We start from the raw sequence: 20,537 nt of genomic DNA, 5'->3' as shown, positions 1-20,537 counted from the left end.
CCAAAGCTTTACTTTTTTTGTACCAGAATTTTCTTTATAACCTCAGTGAGACCATCAATATAAAAATGTAGGCCCATGGTTTTTAGGTGTACACCATCTGGGCGGAAGAATCCCTGTACGTCCGTGGAGATGTCTGGCCGCCAGCAATCCGACTTGCCTGTGGACGAGACCTCCACCCGACCGAAGCGGTTGACCCTCTTCGTCTTACGTACATCATGCCGACCCCAGCCACCCCGTTCGAGGATGTCGACCCATATGAGGATTGCCTCAGGCCAAGCATCCCGGAGGTAGCGGATCTCGGCACGCATGATGTCAAAGATTTATTGAGGTCATTCCCGCCCAGATGAATAACGGCGACTTAAAGGGGGTTGCTAAACAACACGGCCATTTCTATGTTCTTGCGCAGGTCTCCCCAGCCTGCTCCCCTGTAGCAATCCCAAGCAACCTGGTGTGTGAGTCGTGGCACATTTCCAGTGATATAGAGCTACGACGCCCAGTATGGAATGGAGTCGCAAATGACTCACACATCTTAAAAGGAATAGACGATAATGGTATAGAAATTCCCACAAACGAATACATGAGTGTGTTATTACCTAACGAATGTAAGATATATATGCAGTAGACTTCCAGCGGCCCAAAACCATAATGGCCTTTGTTGTGATACCCTGTGTTGCCAAGTGTGTTGCCCTGCCGATGCGGAAACTATGGGTTCTGAAATGTGACCTGGAAAACTCTGTTAAGTAAAGGCACTTATGAAGTACAGCATTGAATTTTGACCATGTAACAGGTCTACCAGGACCCGTCACTGCTGGACGGTGAGCTAAATAACGTTGAATTGCCTCCAGCGGGCAAGGAGGGGAAGGTTCGCAGGGGATTTTGACCTGTATGGGCGAGCCACGTTGATTGGTTTTAAAAACGTCCAGAGTAATAATAAGCTTCTGGGCATTATTGTCTACCTTTATTGCTTAATGTTGCAATCCAGAGTTTGGTAACCATGGGTTAGTTGCCACTAATTCGCTAACCCTGAATAACCCAAAGTATTCATCACTGAACAGAGCTTGAAACAGAGTTGACTCGTAAATGTAATAGCACGCGTTGGGGGCTGCTTGGCGAATAGCCTTTAAGATAGGCCTTGTAATGTGATCCCTCGTGTCGGGGACTTTATTTCTTGACCTGTGACAGCCTTCCAGTGTTTCCTTAACAATAAATATATCGATTAGGCATTGGCCACTTTTTATTTTTTGAAAGTAGTTTACACCTGTAACATATGTAAGTATCGTGTTAGGTGTAAGACCGGATTCAAAGCAAAAGGTAATGAACAAAATGACGACTTTATCTGTTACTGGCCAGGTCAAGGAGAAATTATATGTTGTTCTGAATGATCAAAAGCCTTTAAACTAGTGGTGTATGTTGCGTGAGTGTTCACGGAAGTGCCTGCCACTGTAAATACTGTTCCTCTTTGGTGAAGATATTCCAAATAAAACTTTGAATGTTGTCCGGTATGTCTGCTGCTTTTGGCGCCAGCGACCTGAACCGTGTCATCTGAAAACGAGAAAGTGCATCGCAAATATTATTGTGGGTACCAGGAACATGTGAGGCTTTAATGAGTATATTATTTTGTAGGCATCTCATGGTAAATATGCGTACCGGTGTCATCACAGGTTCTGACTTGGCTGAAAGTTTGTTCAGAATGTGGACAACAACAACGTTATCACAATTAGATCTCATTACAGAGATCATAACCCCATACACAGATAGCGACCTCCATGGGAAACATTTCTAACACTGTGACGTTTTGTAGAAGGCCCTCTTCTAGCAAAGCTGACGGCTAGGCGTCTTGGCACCATCTTCCATGAAAGTAGGCACCAAAGCCCAGGCCCATGGCACCTGCACTGTCTGAGTAAAGTTGGGATTCCTCATTTGGGGTCCAAAACCTGGCGTGAAAAACAGAAATGCCGTTGTGGTATTTGAAAAATTAGAGCCACATTAATAAATCTTTGCGAATTTCTTTTGTTAATCTACAATGGTGGTGGGGCTTTGTTAGCCCGCAGGTTTTGTCAATCAAGCGCCGACAAAAAGGCCATTCTAATGGGATGGCACGGCAACAAAAGTTCAAAGAGCCAATAAGAGACTGTATTTCTTTAAGGGATGCTTTTTGTTTTGACACGAGGGCTTCTATTTTCTCTCTTACTTGTTGTCGTTTAGGTTGGGGGATACGTATTTCCATTTCCATTTTGTTGGAGTCCAGGATCAAACTCAAGAATGTCAGGACGGTGGTGAGGCCATCGGTCTTTTGCTCCGCGACAGGAACGCCCAAACTTGATGTTACCGACCGGAAGGTGGCCATGTTTTCTAAGCAATAAGCAAGATGTTTAAGATGTGTTAGCGTCTAGAAAATCGTCTAGGTATTGTATTAGGTCCCCTGAGGTGAAACGTTGTGCGATGCACAACTGTAGAAATTTAGCAAAAGGTACAAATATAGCACAGCTAATAGAAGCACCAAAAACTAAAGCTTTATCATAGTAGAACAAATTATTAACTGAAAAGCCCAACAAATGAAAGTCTGCTTGGCTGATGGGTATCAAGCGAAATGCTGATTCTAAATCCATTTTAAATAGGTAACAATTCAGTCCAAACCGTTGAATCATGTCTACTGCTGCATCAAACTCTGTATAATGAACTGAAGTTAAAGTCGGATCAATGAAATCGTTAATTGATCTTCCCTCCGGAAATGACAAATGGTGAATAAGTCTGAATTTACCTGGAGTTGATTTAGGGACCAAGCCAAGGGGGCTAACAATGAGGTTTTTAAATGGTGTATGTGTAAATGGGCCCGCTACCCGACCCACAGAGATTTCGTAATTAATCTTATCCAGCAAAAGGAGGGGTTATCCGATTGCTGATTTCAGGTTTTTTGAGTCACGCCCTATCCCAGGGCCCGTGTAATGTAATGAGAAACCATTCTTAAAGCCATTGATTAAGAACTCTGATTCAGATTGATCATACTTGTGACAGAGTTTTATAGGAGAGTTTGCTAGTGAGTAAAGGTTGTCGGAAGTGGAAATAGGTTCAATGTCTGTTTGGTCGACTGGGGAAGCCTCTGCCCCGGCCTCGAAAGGAGTTGTTAGGATGCACTTGGGTTGAGATGAAATGTTGTGGCTGGTTTGTGCTCCAAAAGCTTGTCTTTGAGATGATGAATTTTGAGCTTGAAAATTATTCTGGCAGTTCAGCTCTGCGTGTGACGCACCACAACTGGAGCAGTGGAGAGCAAACTTACAATTTGGTCAGGAGCACCTGCCTTTGTTAAAATCATTACAGGTGTATCTGGGGTTTGCATATGATGTGCAAGTGGGAGTTTCCCTTAACGAGATGCATCGCCAACCCAGATCATTGTTAATGCAGCCCCAAGATGCGGGGATCTGAGCTTGGCGGAGACGAAATTGTTCATCGTACGTCCTCCATGCTGTACCGCCTTGGCGGACTGCACATTCACGGATTGTGTATGCATAGTGTATTAACTCCGATGTTTTATCAGGATGGGCCTTCAAGTAGATAGACGAAATTAAATTAAAAAAGCATCGGTCCACTTTTTAATGGACATGATCTTGTCTTTGGACTCGGATTGTTTAGTTTCAAACCTGCTTTCTGAGTTGAGGGTCAGACAAACCCCCGAGCAAAGGGAATTCAGCTCAAATGTCCCTTTTAGAAGGATTGCCAAATTAATATACTCTCCATGCATTATTTGTTGTTTAATTTGGTTTGGTACGTGGATGGCTAAATCATCATTTGAAGGGCGGACTTGCTGTAAAGCAGCGGTGTTTGGAATGGCAGAACTGTCGATTAGGGGTTGTTGCATGAAAGGTCTGTTTTGTACGACGGACTGTGGAATGGATGGGTGTTTAATATGATCCAATGGTGGAGAAGTGTAACCCACCGAGTCACACTCAGCCGTGCTAACCGCTGGTAAAATACCAGATTGAGCTATTATGCTTTGGAAATCAATTGTACGATTACCCGATTTTTGTGAATCTGAAGGACCTTCAATGGGAGGCAATGCCTCCTGAGCTCGACGTTTGCGACAGCGACCTCTGCCTGGCATCTTTTGGACCCGATTGCAAACGATTAAATTGCAAAAGACTACGAAAGTTATTTTACGTTTTAGACGCTCGTTGCCGGATGTGAACTGAACCGTCTGATTTGAATGTGGTCTGTAAATTATTACTATGAAACAAGATAAGCATCAAACCCGTCATTATTTTTGACAATGAAAACCGAAGATTCCGAACGTGATATGTAAACAAATAGACGACGAAACAGCTGAATGGCATAAATATACATAATTTATTCTTATCGGAATAATTATTATTTTGATGATGATGATGATGATGATGATGATGATGATGATGATGATGATGATGATGATGATGATGATGATGATGATAATGATGATGGTTGCTTAAGAAACTGTGAAAAATCACACACAAAAATCCCACCGAAAAAAATTCCCATTAGAAAAAAAAATCCCATTGGAAAAAATCCCATGGGAAATAAATGGGATGTTTTCATTTTCTTAACGCGATTAAAAAATTAAATTCGCGTTACTTGTTCATCATTTGATGAAATAAAAGGTTTCTGGAAGTTTCATGAATAAATCTCCCTCGGGCCGTTATGCTCCCTCCCAGTGGGCATCCAACGTTGCTGCAACGTTGTATTTAGGTTGCATTCGAACGTTGCAGTTTCGGTTGTACCAATGGTCTAAAAGAAAGTTTTCCCAACGTTTTTTTTCCAAACGTTGCTGCAACGTTGTATTTAGGTCGCATTAAAACGCAGCATTTTTAAATTCTATTGAAAATAATATAAAAATATATATAATATATAAATATATATAATATATAAATATATATAATATATAAATATAATAAATATAAATATATAAATAAAAAATAATATATAAAAAAAACGCGCCCGCGTGGGAAGCGAACCCACCAACTTCCGATCGCTAGGCGGATATAAAAAAATGCGCCCGCGTGGGAAGCGAACCGACCAACTTCCGATCGCTAGGCGGATACCTCATCCACTACACCACGGCGACTGTTAAAAATTACAGACAAAAACGTTGTCTATTAATATTTTTGGTTAAAACTTTGAAACTAGATTCTAACATTTTAATGCATAAACAACTTAAACAATATATTTTATCCGGAGATTTTGAGTTAAAGTTCATCTTTAGCATCGTTAAGTTTAAGCAACTGATTTGTAAAATTAAGAAAAAATGAATTTCTAAAATTTACAAATCAAATGCATAAACTGTATTATTATAAAGTACGATTCCTACTCGGGGAGCGTTTTATTATCCCCTCTGTAGACAATAAGTACTGGTTCTTTCTAGGAAACGGACTCGACAGTGTGCATATCTGCCGATAATACTCGAAAGAGCGGTTGGCAGTAAATAGTTTGTTTATTTTTTTATATTATTCAAAAAAAGAATTAAAAAATATTACTTTTAAATGCAACCTAAATACAACGTTGCAGCAACGTTTGGAAAAAAACGTCAGGAAAACTTTCATATACACCATTGTGACAACCAAACTGCAACGTTTGAATGCAACCTAAATACAACGTTGCAGCAACGTTGGAAAAAAACGTCGGAAAAACTTTCATATACAACATTGTGACAACCAAACTCCAACGTTTGAATGCAACCTAAATACAACGTTGCAGCAACGTTGGAAAAAAACGTCGGGAAAACTTTCATATACACCATTGTGACAACCAAACTGCAACGTTTGATGAAACGTCCGGGTAATGTTTTGTATGCAACGTTGTGGCAACGTTCAGTAATGGTTGCCGACGTTGCGACCTAAATATTACGTTGCAGCAACGTTCGCACAACGTTTGATGCCCACTGGGCTGTGGACCGATTATCACTGCCCGGCCCGGCTCAGCCGTGTATTAACGTCAATAATATAAATATATCTTACTTTGTTTTGCTATCTTTGTTTTGTTCTTTGTATAGAATTTATTACAAAAACAGCTTTCCGTACTTTTATTTTCATTCAATCGAGTACGCAATTTATGACGTATTTCTGTGACGTAATTTCTGTGACAAAAAACACCAGTTTTAGCTATCGGACGTGACAATTTATATTAAATATTTGTGAAGCATCGAACGAAAACAAAAACTTATTTCGGATGGTGCATTTGTCGTGCATAATTGGAAGCTTTGATGAAATTCTTTTAATCGCTCCGACAAGTCATTCGATTTTGTAAATCGTGTTTTTGGTGGCAGTGGTAAGCATTGGCTATAATCGTTTCAAAAAGTGTGATTCAAAATAAATATAGATAAACTGATAGAATAACAGAAAACGGATTGCATATCGTTGTTATTTTATTATTGTAAGCATCGGATTAAAGTTGTAATAGAGGTAAGTGTGTCTTTTACTTTTTAAATATTGCTTTGTGGTGAATCCTCTTAATGCTCAAATAGAGCCATCAATCTAATCTGAAGCAGAGATCACAATGAAAATTTAGCTCACCCGGATTTTCAGCGTGTATTGTGCACGAGAGGTCTTCGCATCATAGGGTGGTGAGCACGTAGTCTATCATCGAGATGACAGCGTTTGGTCCCTTAGCATTAGCTCCATCTGCTCCGATGCTCTCATTTTCGTAGTTAAGAAAATTCAATTGACCTGATTGTTCATAAATGCTCATTCCACAAATGTGGACTTTTCGTAACGATGCGAAATTTAATGACCCCATCTGTCGTGCATGGTGCGGAATACCTACACTTTGCGCGAAATCAAATGTGAAGCGGTTTGATCGTTCAGCTGAGTGGACATATATGTGAAGTTTCTTTTGCCTTTTTAATGAAACTGTTGTAAAGGTCTCTTTCTTTTTGTGCAAAAACAGTGTGACTATGCAGTTCTTCAGTGGAAGCTTGTTTTTCCTATTCCGATACTGAATCCATAATTTGCTTTCGCAGCTTCTCGCAGGTCTCGAACACATCGTCTCTAGGGGATGCAACCTTTAGATGTGGGATGCAGGCACTCAATATTGACTGAAATGAGCTTTTTTCAACGAAACGCACACCAGCCTCGTGACAGCTTGCTTTGTACAGCTTATGAATGTTCATGTCTGTTGTACCGCTGTGTAGGTATATCGTTGCCGTATCGCCTCTCCCACGCGGAGCTGCAGATTAAAGAATTCCGAATTATTTCGCATAGTTGCAGATGAATTGGACCACACGCTCGACATCTGTGATGACCAGAGCATGTTTTGGATTCCTTCGAGTAGCTCCATGCCGGCGTTGTCCTGGACCGGTCTTGTTCAATGCCTTAATGATTTTCATGCACAGCGTCCTGTGTCAAATATCAATCTGAACGTGTATGCACATATTTCCTGACCGCGGAATGTGTATTTGCCACGAATTCGCATTCTCTTTTCCCACGCTTTGTAGAGTCATTTGTTGGACCTTCGGACAAACAGCCTTTAATGTACATTTCCTTTTCTTCCCTCGTAATTTCCCTTATATCAAGGATGTGCGTTCTGATTTGGGAGGCATCAAATTTCTCGTGGCATTTTTTAGCAAAACCACAGTCAGATTCGTGGAAACGTCGGATGAAAACGCATCCTGTGAAAACGCATCACAGTCATCACTTCCATCATCTTCAGTGGAGTCTCTGCTTGATTCCGCAGGCTGCCCAGAAACGAAGGACCCAATGTGGGTTTCCATTGCGGCGCTACATGCACCTTCTACCTGGCCATTGTCGTCATCGGATGACAGTTCTTGAGAATATGCAGACGTGCATAATGGTTTTATGCCAAAATGCTCAGTAAATAGACTTTCGATCTCCTGAAAAAATTACGACATATCAATTGTGAAATATTCATGAAACTTAAAATTAAAAAAATCTTTTCAATTTACTTTTCTTTAAAAGACTAACTTCATTTATTTTTTTTTTACTTAAAATAATTATTTAAAATATACAAAACAATGGAATCGAACTATGTTCTTCAGCGTATTGCGAATCTAGCTTACCATCTGAGCTATTGATGCTGACGTTTTTGCGCCTCACACAATGCGACAAAGAAATTAAGTAAAATCATTTTACTACAAATAACATATTTCAAACCTCTGTCGTTAATTTTAAATAAAAACATATGTAATTTAGGATTAATTTTGAAGAAAACATTTAATACCGCAAACATATCACAAAGGCAATTTCAAACAACAGTCAACTTTGAAATTGTTTCAAGCAGTTCAACGTGAGACGAAGCTTAATTTGCTTACTTCAATATAAATAAGTTCAATAACAATTGGATGGTGGTTAAATTATTGCATATTAAACATGTCAATGCTGTTTGATTATTTTTGAGACCGTGTTTTATAAAAAATTCTTCACATAAATTGCGATCAGATTTAAACCCATGTTTTGCATACAAATTGGCCCGATTGTTATGATCATCACTTTTTCACAATGAGTTTTGCATCAATATCGGTGTTTATATAAATAAATCTATAAAGAAAATTATTTAATAAGTTCATAAGTTTACCTCTATCTCCAACTCCATTGATATCCAACAGAAAAAATAACACTTAAAACCGCTCCGTAAATCACAAATATAATTTAAACTCCACGTAAATGCATTGCGTAAACTCGCATGTTACGAAGTCATAATAAGTCGGATTTTCCCAACGTCATCACTGATATCACTTATGCAGGTTTTGTCGTGAAACGGCTCTTATATATATATATATATATATATTTTTTTTTTTATCACATGCCATCTTAATTGGTCACTGTCGACACGGGAACTACTAAAAAGTATCCCGGTTACTTTAGGTACACTACAACATACCGTGGTACGAAACATATATTTAAACGTATCCCGACTGCGTATTTTCTATAACCGGGGTACAGTGTAGTATACATACTTTAGTACCGAAAACGACAAGTTAAACCTCCCCTGGTTGTCTTAATTATACTGCAAAGTACCCGGGGTACGGAATATACATTTAATAGTACCCCGGCGTATGGCCTTGTATTGAAATATTCTTAAGATTACCAGAGATTCGTTTAGGTACTACTGTAGCCGACAACGACTAAGTTAGCCTTACGTTAACATTAAATAATTAACTGCGTATTACATTGGCAAAGGAAAACATTAAACAGGTTAACTTTTACCTGGGTTTGTTAAATCGAAATCCGATACTAGTTGTGCTCCAGAAAACGTTGTAAATACATGGTCAGCAGAACCGAACAGATGACTTTCATGACCGGGTCTAGAGTAGACACCAACGTTGTCACCACTGGACAAATGGAGGATAACCGAGTTACCGGCGCTTGCCCAGTCAAACTCGGTGAATCCGTAAATTGAGCAAACATATGCGCCGTTCTGTCTCAGATCTAACCAAAGTTCTTCGTGTTGTCTCGAAGTGCTGATAATATTTATAAAAAAGTTATTTAATTTATTATAGCGTTGCGTTTAGTGAAACGTTTTAAGTAAAACCATCTAAGTAGCCTTACCATGCTGTCTGTAAGTGCTGCGAATAGATATAAATATAAATAAGTGAAATTCCAGCTGCTGGTGCAATTTTGCATTTTTGTTATATGCACTATGTTGGCTCTTTATTTAAGGCATGTGATCAATTGCCAAAACAGTACAAAACAACACATTACGAAACATCATACGCATATAGAAGAATAAAGCTGGGGTCACTGCCTTGGAACGGTCAATACAAAGCATTGGGGATTGAAACCTGTTTTAGAACTTTCAAACCCACACTTGGAACAGCAATATGCATGATACATATAAGTGTAAATAAAATTCAACCTCATAGAATTGCAACTCAAATTGAATAATAATACAATGGAATTAAAACGCATTCATTTTAATAACCATTGAAAATTTATTAGTAGGAAGGACACCAGAGCAACTTAGTTACAACTTCTAGACGAATGATGAAATTAAATTACGAACACGTGTCAACTACATCCCTTGTTTTTACAAAAATATTTTGGAACATAGCATGAAATAGTTAATATATCATATCATCATCGTGCAAATACAGGAAGAAGCAGAAATATCGGGTTTAAAAGATCCAAATTACATAGTTTGGTTGTTTATGTGACTGCTTAAAAATAAACCAAGCAAGAAATGTCCGTCAAAGAGAAAATGTTAATAAAGTTAAACGATATAAACCCGATGGCATATGTATGTAGCCAAAACAGTGAAAGAGGATCGTATGACATTATTTAGAAGCGATGACACGATGACGTCACCAGAAACAAATTTATGGTCCCAATTTAAAATGTCGAACTAACAAAAACACAAGTTTTCAGGAGACGTATTTTTGTTATACTTTACTTGCACAAAATCAAATAAATATAATTTTTAACATATTTAAAAATGTGTCATGATGGAGCATGTTCGTATGAAATTTGACGTGAAGTTAATAAATCTGCTGTAAAATGTATCTTCGTCTTTTATAATTGCATTTATGTGATGTTACGGCAAATTGGACAGCTTATTGTAATATATTTAGTTTCAATAGAATACATTATTCCACTGTTTTCATTAGATATATCAAAGCAATACGTGATTTTCTGTTTAACACGGTGGCACAAATATTTTATTTATATTGTGGCCTCAACTTAGTAACTTGTGGGAACAACTTATAAAGTTGAGAGAACAACTTCATAAGTTGTGGCTTGAACTTAATAACTTATGGAAACAACTTTTAAAATAACTTGTGGAAACAAGTACGTTGTCTCCACAATTTATAAGTTGAGACCTCACCTTAGTAACTTACGGTCACAACTTCATAACTTGTTCCCAAAACTTAAGTTGTGGCCTCAACATAGTAATTTGTTCATGTAACTTATTAAGATACTGCTTGAACTTAATAACTTTTGAGAACAACGTATTAAGTTAAGGCTAGAGCTTAGAAACTTGTGGCGATAACTTCATAACTTGTTCCGACAACTTATTAGTTGTTGCCTCAACTAAATAACTTGTAGGGCCAACTAACTTAGTTGAGGCCACTACTTTAAGTTTAACCAATCAGATCGGCCGTTTCATCTTTACCGTTTTATCACAATTAGAACCCCTTATACTACTAGGTGCTCGGGTTCGAGCGCCGGTCTGAGCACTATCCCAGTAAGAAATAGATCCCCGGTTCGAGCCATGTATGAGCACTTGCCATGTAAGCCATGGATTCCAGATTTGAGCCCCTATTTGAGCAATCGACAAGTTAGCGACTGGGTTCAGGGTTCGAACCCTGGTGTGAAAACTAGCCACATAAGCGACTGATTCCGGTTTCAAATCCAGGCCTGATCGCTCCCTTTTTAAACGATGGGTCTTTGGATTTTAGCTCCAATCTAAGAACTTTTCTGTAAGCGACTGGGACCACAGTCTGAGCATTTGCACCCTACGTAACGGGTCGCGGTTTGGAGGCCCTGCCTGAGCACTAACCCTGCATGCTACGGGCCCCGGACTAAAATCCGGTTTTAGTACTTACCATTTAAGCGAACGGTCCCTGATCCCAGTCCTCGTCTTAACGCCGGACCCGAAAAATGCGGGATTTATAGCTTACATGGCTAGTGCTCAGACCGGCGCTTGTACCCGAACACCCATCGCTTGCCAGGCAAGGTTATTCCGGGACTCGAAACCAGGAAATGTTGCTTACGGAGCTTGTGCTCATTTCGGCAAACGTCGCTTAGAAAGTGTCTGCTCAGTATGGTATGTTAGCGACGGCTGTTTGGTTAACATACACAGTCCCTGTGTTAACCCATAGCTTTCGGTGCGAACGCTCAGACTAAGGTTCGCAACCGGGATCCTTCCCTTACCGGACAAGTGGTAAGACACAGGTTTGAACCCGGGATCCATAGCTGTCAGGGCTAGTACTCAGACTGTGTCTCGAACCCGGGTCCTGTCACTGTTGATACAAATTTTTATATCGGAATTCAAGCCGTTGCTATAGGGTTAATCTTCAAACCGAGGCTCGATCCAGAGACCCAACGCTTTCAGGGCTAGTGCTCGTACCGTGATTCGAACCCCGGGACCGTCGAAAACTCATAATTAGCTTTAAGGACAAGTGCCCATACCAGGATTCGAACCCGGGACCGTCGAAAACTTCGGCATGTAGCACTCTCATCGTAAGCGATTGTTCCCGGGATCGAACCCCAGTCAGAGCAATCGTCCTTTACAAGAAGGGTCCCGGGTAAGAATCCAAACACCATGGACCACTCTCTTGTGAAGCGAGCGCGTAGGGACTCGAAACAGGGATCCGACGCTTACGTTGTTAGTGCTCAGACAAGGGATGGAACCCTGAACCCAGTCTCTTACAAGGCAAGTGCTCAGACAGGGGCTCAATTCAGGGATCCATAGCTTACATGGATAGAGCTCAAACCGGCGCTCGAACCCGAACACACAATATTACGAGTATGAGGGTACTAACTGTGATACCACGGTAAAGATGAAACGAAATATAATTACGGCATCTGCATAATACATTTAAAATCATAAATGTATACATTTAAAGATATTAACATTTCTTTTTATATATTTATAACCGCCTTATCAACACAAGAACTGACATATTTTTGCCTAAAAGCTCCTCGTTTTCCGCTTTCCAGAATGTTCAAATAAAGGTTTTATGTTTTTGATTTAGACGGGAAATCTGTTTTATTTATCCGGAGCTCATCCTTTATGGGTCAAAAAGTTCTAAACAATACAATTTTGAGTTTTAATCTTTAAACGTGTTTAAGACATGTCAACGATAAAAATGAAGAACACAAATAACCAAAGGACACTTACTCTGAGAAACTGTAGGCAAGAGTTATGGCTTGTTTGCACTGCATCTTCTAGTATTGAGAATTATGTATCTATTAAGTCTCCTATTTTTCGTTTAGTTTTTATGATTTGCCCGGACACATACTATATAGGACAGTACCTCTTAAATATAAAGATAAGCGTCACTGCTCTTATACACTGCACTTCCCTTCAATGAGATATGTCATGCCGTTAACGTATCGAATGGATACATCGTATGTTATTTCAGATAGTATTGCACACATAAGGCTCCGTGACAAGATACAACATCACTTTGCAGTTTCAGTTATAATTGTTGCCGTTGGGTATTACATAGCAAGAGAAAGATCAAACTTTAGTTGTCATAATGTAACGCAGTGCATTTATTCTGATATTAATATTATGAAAATTATGACTTTATTAATAAATTGAATAATTCGTATAGTGGGCTCTTGTCCACGGCAGTTATTTAAAATATATTTTACGAACCACTATTGGATAGTTATGTTTGTTAAGGAATATGTAGCGCAGTTCGTTAAATTAATAACGCCATGTGTATTTCAGACCGATTTCACAACATAATTCACATCACCGACATAGATTAAGCTGACTACACTAAAATATTGCCCATGATATCGAATTTTGTGTTATGAAATTGAATACAAGTTAATCATACAATGCAATTTCAAAGTTCGCAAAAATTCTAAATATTTCGAAAAAAGTTATCATTAGAATATACTTGAACTACAGTATATAAAACATAGCCCTCATGTATGCTAAAAATCCACAAACCTATGTTGCTACTAGATATTATTCTTTGTGATCCTCATCAAATGTATGCTTTGCATAATATTCTTTAATAATCATTACCGAATTATTATGTAAAAATGTACTTTTTGTGTTTGAAGTCAAAACCTATTCACTTAATTGATGTCAATTTTAAAAAATCATTAACATACTTTTATGTAAAAACTGTCGTCAAATTTATCGCTTTTATGTCCGTATTTATAAATGTTTCGATGGCTTTAACTGATGGTTTTAACATTTTATCAAACGATTTATTTCCGTTATTTAATCCAGCAAGTCGAAATAAAAACAATCGTAACTTTGCTAACTTTTGTAATAAATCTAAATACCCGTTACGCCACACATATATACTAACCTGAAAAAATGAAACATGTAGTATCCACTTGACTGTGCGGTGAATACGCCAGAAGAAAGATTCAACGAGTCGCCGTCATCGACCAGTTTGGTATGGTATTTAACAGTCGTGTTTTCCAAGACATTCTGGTTGTGACTTGATGTAGCTGAGAATGCAATTGCACCGTGTTCTTCGGAATCTGAGTGATGTTTTAAAATATAAATATGGTTTGGAAACATATTCAACTTTATGCTTGTTTTACAAGTACAATTAGTTAATGAATCCCGTTTCACACAACAATATGCATTTCTTCACATAAATAATGAACATCCATGTTAGAACAAGATATTCAGTATATACATCGCTCAGCCATATTTATACTAAAATGAATGCTCTAAAATTCAAATGATGAAACTACTGTTATGCATGAAAGTGAAATGAACGTACAAAGAAATTGAGATCCAAGTTCCACTCCAGTGAATGTATTTTCTTTGTAATAGCTGTACAGCGAAACCGTAAATGTTCCCTTGGTTTTAACTTAAACGGTGTCTCCCACATTTAATTGTACAATCACAGTGTTACCAGCATCTACATATTCGCTATTCATGTGTCCATAAAGTGAAGCAAGGAGTGTGTTGTTGAGATACATCTCCAAGAAGAAATGCTCTCCCGACTGGCTGTACGCAAATGCATGGAACTTATACGTGCCATCTCTCTTACACGTAAAAATCCCTTTGCTAATATTTGTAGCCGGGTTGTGCACGGTAATTGTCTGGAATACACGACAACTATGAGTAATGTCGTTCTGTAAGCTATGATATGATATAATTCCGACAAGGGATCATGTGTATTAAAATACGGAAAACACGTAATGTCATAACGGATTATTTAATCCCATTACAACATTTATCAGCACATTGCACACATATTATCTGTTTTATTCCAAAATAGCTGGACTCAAAAGCCGTACAATTGAACATCAACAATGAATGGTTTCTACTTATTTGACCCTACACGCAGAACAGTTGAACTGTTAAACATTTAGAAACGTACGTCTGCAAATGGTATCGTTGTCGCTGCCGAGTATGAAGCCGTGCCTTGATAGACCGTACATGCTATGGGGTCGAATTTGCCGTGAACTAATATACAATTATAAGAAAATTATTATAACACCAATTATGCTAATCAAACTAACACGTTTAACATTTCTTCTTCTACTACTACTACTACTACTACTACTACTTCTACTACTACTACTACTACTACTACTACTACTACTACTACTACTACTACTACTACTACTACTACTACTACTACTACTACTACTACTACTACTACTACTACTACTACTATTTCTACTACTACTACTACTTCTACTAGTACTACTAGTACTAATACTACTACTACTACTACTACAACTACTACAACTACTACTACTACTACTACTACTACTACTACTACTACTACTACTACTACTACTACTACTACTACTACTACTACTACTACTACTACTACTACTACTACTACTACTCCTACTACAACTACTACTACTACTACTACAACTTCTACTACTACTACTACTACTACTACTACTACTACTACTACTACTACTACTACTACTACTACTACTACTACTACAACTACTACTACTACTACTTCTACTTCTACTACTACTTTTGCTACTTCTTCTACTACTACTGCTACAATTATTATTATTATTACTATTATTTTTACTATTATTATAATTATAATTATTAATTATTATTATTATTATTATCATTATTATAGCATGTATTATTATAATTTGAATGACACTTACACTAATGTGAATATTACTAATTAATAATTTATTACATTTATATAAATTATAATTCAAGTCATCGATAAACTGCATATAAATACACTTTTACTTGCCTGCTACTATTGTGGTTATCACAAGAATCGCTATAAGGCCTTCCATGATTGCCAACTATTCCTCAAGTGAGACTTCCTCGTTTTGCTGACGATTTAAACTAAAATGTCGAGCCTTATTATCAGATAACACTAAATATAGGACAAATACACTAATGCGAGTTTGAAGGCATATGCCAAAGCAATGAAAAAAACTAACGTAAAACTTTTTTTATTGATAAATATATAAGTTTCGACAACATAGTTGCTAAACAATCCATTCACAAGGTTGATTAGTTATTATTTACGCAAATTTATTTCGTCAAAATAATTAACACTGACAAGTGTCATGCAATCAATTTTCAACTAGACTTTACAGAAATAAGAATGTGTTTGGATTACACCTGTTTGTGGAACGTCATGATCCAGACGTCACACGATCGAACATTTCATTAAGACTATGATTTTGCACAATCAATTACAGAAATATGATTTAATTAGATTGAGTGTTGTCTTCTACTAATTTTTACCCCAAACTGCTATCATTTTGATAAAGTAACATGTATCTTTTTAACATGTATTTGCTTCATTGCATGTACTGTGACACTTTATGCATTAATTAAAAACTATACAACTTACATTCATTTTGAATATTAAGTGAGGTACTATGCTTGATAAGCCATATAGAAAGAAAAGTGTTCTTGCTTTTAATAGGTGGACATATGTAGAGAAATATCACTGTTACATCAACTTTTTCCAACACTCGTGGGTCCGCCTCTCTTATAGTACGGCATCACATACGACACTCAACTTGTGCACGTATTCATACTATTTGTACAAATGACTAACGAACATGCTAACGCAAAAAGTGTTAAACGTATGTTAAGATGATCGCACATTGAAACAATTGCGTGTTTAACTAAAACTTGATTGAAACGCTTTATGTACTGCTTCGTTGTTCGAGTGTCGTCCTGCTGCGGTAGTAGTTGTAATAACAAATCATCTCTATCATACTACTGTGTAGATATGTATATGTTGAGGTCTTTTCCTTGCAGGATTCAATGCCATTGAAACGCATATTAATGGCATGGCATGGCATTTTGTAAAGTTAATCGAGCTTGTTCTTACCGCTGTGTGAGCTTGTATTGTTTAGTTCAATCATTTATGTTGCTCTAATTCTATATTTATAATTCTAACGGTTTCTAATCAACGGACAATTTGAGATACATTTAATTTTCACTGTTTGAAGACCATATATTAACTTCACGCTAATGACATTTTCTTATTAATTTCATAAACAACAAACTACTGTATACGACTCAACGAGGCCTCCCTTATCATTGTTCCATTTCGGACATGACCGCAGATACATTATTCAGTGGTCGCCACAAAAGGAAGTATATGGAACACGCGTGCTATTCCTTATTACCGGTTTCAACACAGTGTGCGGTGTAATTTACCGTTTAAAGGCGGATGCTACAGCTTTATTCCTGTATGAGTATGTTATTTGCGTGTTTCTGTGTTGCTACTTGAGTCTTTGGGCGTTGTCCAAACGTTTGACAATTGTTCCCTTTACATTAAGAAATGACCACGTCCTAGTTTGGCTTGAATGTATGAACTTGTATATACGTTAAGCTCAAAGTTCTTCGTCGCAAAGGCAAAAGCCATGTAATAAAAATATGTCCCACGTATGCCTATTAAATCGAGTGTAATCAACATAATATATCGTAACAAACACAAAGTATGTTACAATCGACATCAAATTGCGTGTCTCTTGTGGATAAATACCAACAAAAACTTGATAAAACGCGTGATCAAACCGAAACAGAATGTTTTTAATTGACACTTATAGCAATGGAAAGTTACATAATACGCTGCAATATTTTTTCACCCGAAAGTCTGTTGTTATGATGTCAGTTGAAAGTTTGTAATGTTTAACATTGTTATTTGAATACGGGAAAATTCTAATGATAATGGTGTATGCTTATTGATACATGGTATAAACACATCGCCGGCAATATATTCTTTCATTTTGTTAGTTATAAAACTTACATATTTCAAAATATAAATCAATATATTTGCACATTTTCAAATTTGGAATATCTCGGAAAAGATTATTGTAAAACAGTAGACGTTTTCTTGAATAGTTGACGTGTTGAAACTTAATAACATTATTCTGCAAGCACACCATATCACGTTAATTATTTTAATTTTCGCATTAGGGATATACATATGATCTTTTTGTGCTTATTTATGCCAGACAATAGTTCATTTGGATCATTTTACCAATGTTAGTGCCGCCTGGATTGCAGGCGTTGACGTTACATTAAAAACAACTTAAGGAGTTGCAACTACCAGCAATCCGGAGGGTCAGTAGCTGGGAGTTTAATTATTGCAACTAGACCTCGTCCTATAATAAGGATCATTTCGTGCTGAATCAGCCGAAATTGTTTTGTATATGTATTTGTATATATCTGCGATTATACTTGCCATAATTGATTCAATAAATGAGTAAGTGTTGATAAGACGTGTGTTTATTTTAACATGGGCAGTCTTTTTTTGGTTAACATGTGTACCTGACTTTGAACGTGTATTATGCATATCTTAACGTACACACATCAACAGGAAACGGGAAGTTCTGTGGGGTTTAACATCTCGGTCAGTTTTCATTGATGGCCATTGCGAATACGGAACATATATCAAAATAGTCGACAAGATATTCTTCGACAACTATTTCATGCTTTTATATTTTGCAGTAGGACAGCTATGTTTCGCTGTGTGTTTTTGTTTAAGTAAATTCGCGTCTTAGGCCTCAATGAGTATTTTTTTTATTATACAGATATAACTGCGTATAATACAGGGTTAGAAGCAGGAATGAAACATCATTTTGAAACTAGACACCCTTCATGCACGTTTAAAACCTGAGGGAACGTAATTGTTGCAGACAACAATGATGAATGAAAGCAACTATAAGGAACAGTCAGTTCATTCATTCATCATTGTTTTCAATAAGGCGAAGACCGTGTAGTATTTGCTTGGTGTTCATTACATGCTTGTCAGTAACTGACAGTAACAGTTTCGCAATCAAGTATTTCAATGCGAAGAAACACAAATCGACAGATTTCTTTCTCCTTCTCACGTTGTCGGTGATAAATTTGATCTCATGTTTATGCATGTTCAGCATCATATGCGTCAGTGTATTTATATTCAACAGGTTTTACTTACGTTACGCCTTTACCAGGCCCAGTGTTCACAAAACGATTTTGCAATCGAAAATCGATTTTAACTGATATCGATTTTCATTTTTGCCTATAAACTACATTGGAAATCCATTTTTAATGACAATCAAAATCGATTTTCTATTGAAAAAAATGTTTTGTGAACACGGGGCCAGAACGTGCTCGTTAGTGTGCATCTTCATTATTTGTATCTTTACCTGAGTGGATATCGTCGGGGGTGTCGGAATTCGCTCTTTTTAAACATAACGACACCAAAGGTAAGAAGTGTACCACAGGGGATTCTGCTGATTTGCTGATTCTGCTGACTTCTTTCAAAGGGTGTTCGAATTACCAAAAGCGCCATCGTAGTCAGTGCATTGCTCTTGTTATCATGTACTCACTAAATGTGCGCAAATGTTAAATGGACTAATACAAAGATAAGAAGCGGGTTTCATTTTAGGACGGTCAAAAGCAACAATGAACTGGGATCAGAACAAGCCTGCACTATACAAACGGTCAGGGGTTTCACAAGGTCTACAAAAACAATTTCACTTACTGCAACTACTGATTCCGATTATGACCAAGTCGGATTATCTATTCGAAAGCAGTATCGCACACGCATTACCCCTTGCGTGTTCAATAGCGACGTCGAAGACGGATTTCGCGTAAGACATTACTGTTAAATTTGACATCAATAGTGAGCCCCATTGCATATCTTTGTTAAAGCGTTTTAACGACAATGATCAAGTTTTAATACTCGGCTTTGTTGGTGCTTCTTTATGACAGTTTAATTTTCTTTCCATGTTTGAAACCCTTCATTTGTGGTTATTGCAATACCGACTTCCGAAATTACCGACTTCCGAACATGTACATTTGTATGCAAATGTACATGTTGGCGTGAAACAAGTTATTGTTTCTCTTAAAAAACATAATTTTTTGTATAAAACAACGCCAATCAATACACTAGATTTATATTATTTCCCGAAAACAAATGTTTTTATTCCATAAATTAAGATTACATTATGTATCACTTATTATACGTAATAGTATTACCTTATAGCGTGTATGCATGTTTACAGTTGTTGCAAACTTTAACTTAATTTTAAAACGTTATGATTGGGAAATTCTTTAGCTTATTTTTTTATAATGTTGTTGTTGTTGTTGTTGTTGTTTACCAATATATATACCGGTATATTTGCGACGCACAATTTTTACATAAATATTGTTTTATATTAATAAAATTTTCGAACTAAGTTCTGCATATGCCTGTATTGTATGTATGAGTCTGGTTGACCACAATCAAAGTTTTGCGGTTTTGCTCGACTGCGTAAATAATATCGCGGAATAATTTAATTTGATCATATCAATAAACTCATCAATAAACATACTTTTCGTAGAATTTTGATAACGGCGGAAAACATCCCCGTAGAAAGTTAACAATCGGGTATTGAAAGCATTATATACGTTAAGGAAAA

At 37.3% G+C, this 20,537-nt stretch overlaps 1 long non-coding RNA gene across 2 annotated transcripts in view; it reads right to left on the bottom strand.

Annotated features, from left to right (window-relative positions):
* Positions 1 to 15,089, bottom strand: part of LOC127874440 (uncharacterized) — a 15,944-nt gene extending 855 nt beyond the window's left edge. The window contains exons 1-7 of one of the 2 annotated variants that reach the window (XR_008046918.1): positions 15,008 to 15,089; positions 14,402 to 14,726; positions 13,976 to 14,153; positions 9,186 to 9,439; positions 2,192 to 2,352; positions 1,648 to 1,934; positions 1 to 1,542 (exon numbers count right to left, since the gene is read on the bottom strand). The exon at positions 1 to 1,542 is cut by the window's left edge and continues 855 nt beyond it. This is a non-coding gene — a long non-coding RNA (uncharacterized LOC127874440). Of the gene's footprint in view, positions 1,935 to 2,191; positions 2,353 to 9,185; positions 9,440 to 13,975; positions 14,154 to 14,401; positions 14,727 to 15,007 lie in introns of both variants that reach the window. The other variant, XR_008046917.1, reaches the window with a different exon arrangement.
* Positions 15,090 to 20,537: the final 5,448 nt, after the last annotated feature.

The sequence above is a fragment of the Dreissena polymorpha genome, chromosome 3, assembly GCF_020536995.1.
Source record: "Dreissena polymorpha isolate Duluth1 chromosome 3, UMN_Dpol_1.0, whole genome shotgun sequence".
In the NCBI taxonomy this organism is placed as follows: domain Eukaryota; kingdom Metazoa; phylum Mollusca; class Bivalvia; order Myida; family Dreissenidae; genus Dreissena; species Dreissena polymorpha.
The sequence above is the reverse complement of the archived record's forward strand: the minus strand, read 5'-3'. Positions and strand labels throughout refer to the sequence as shown.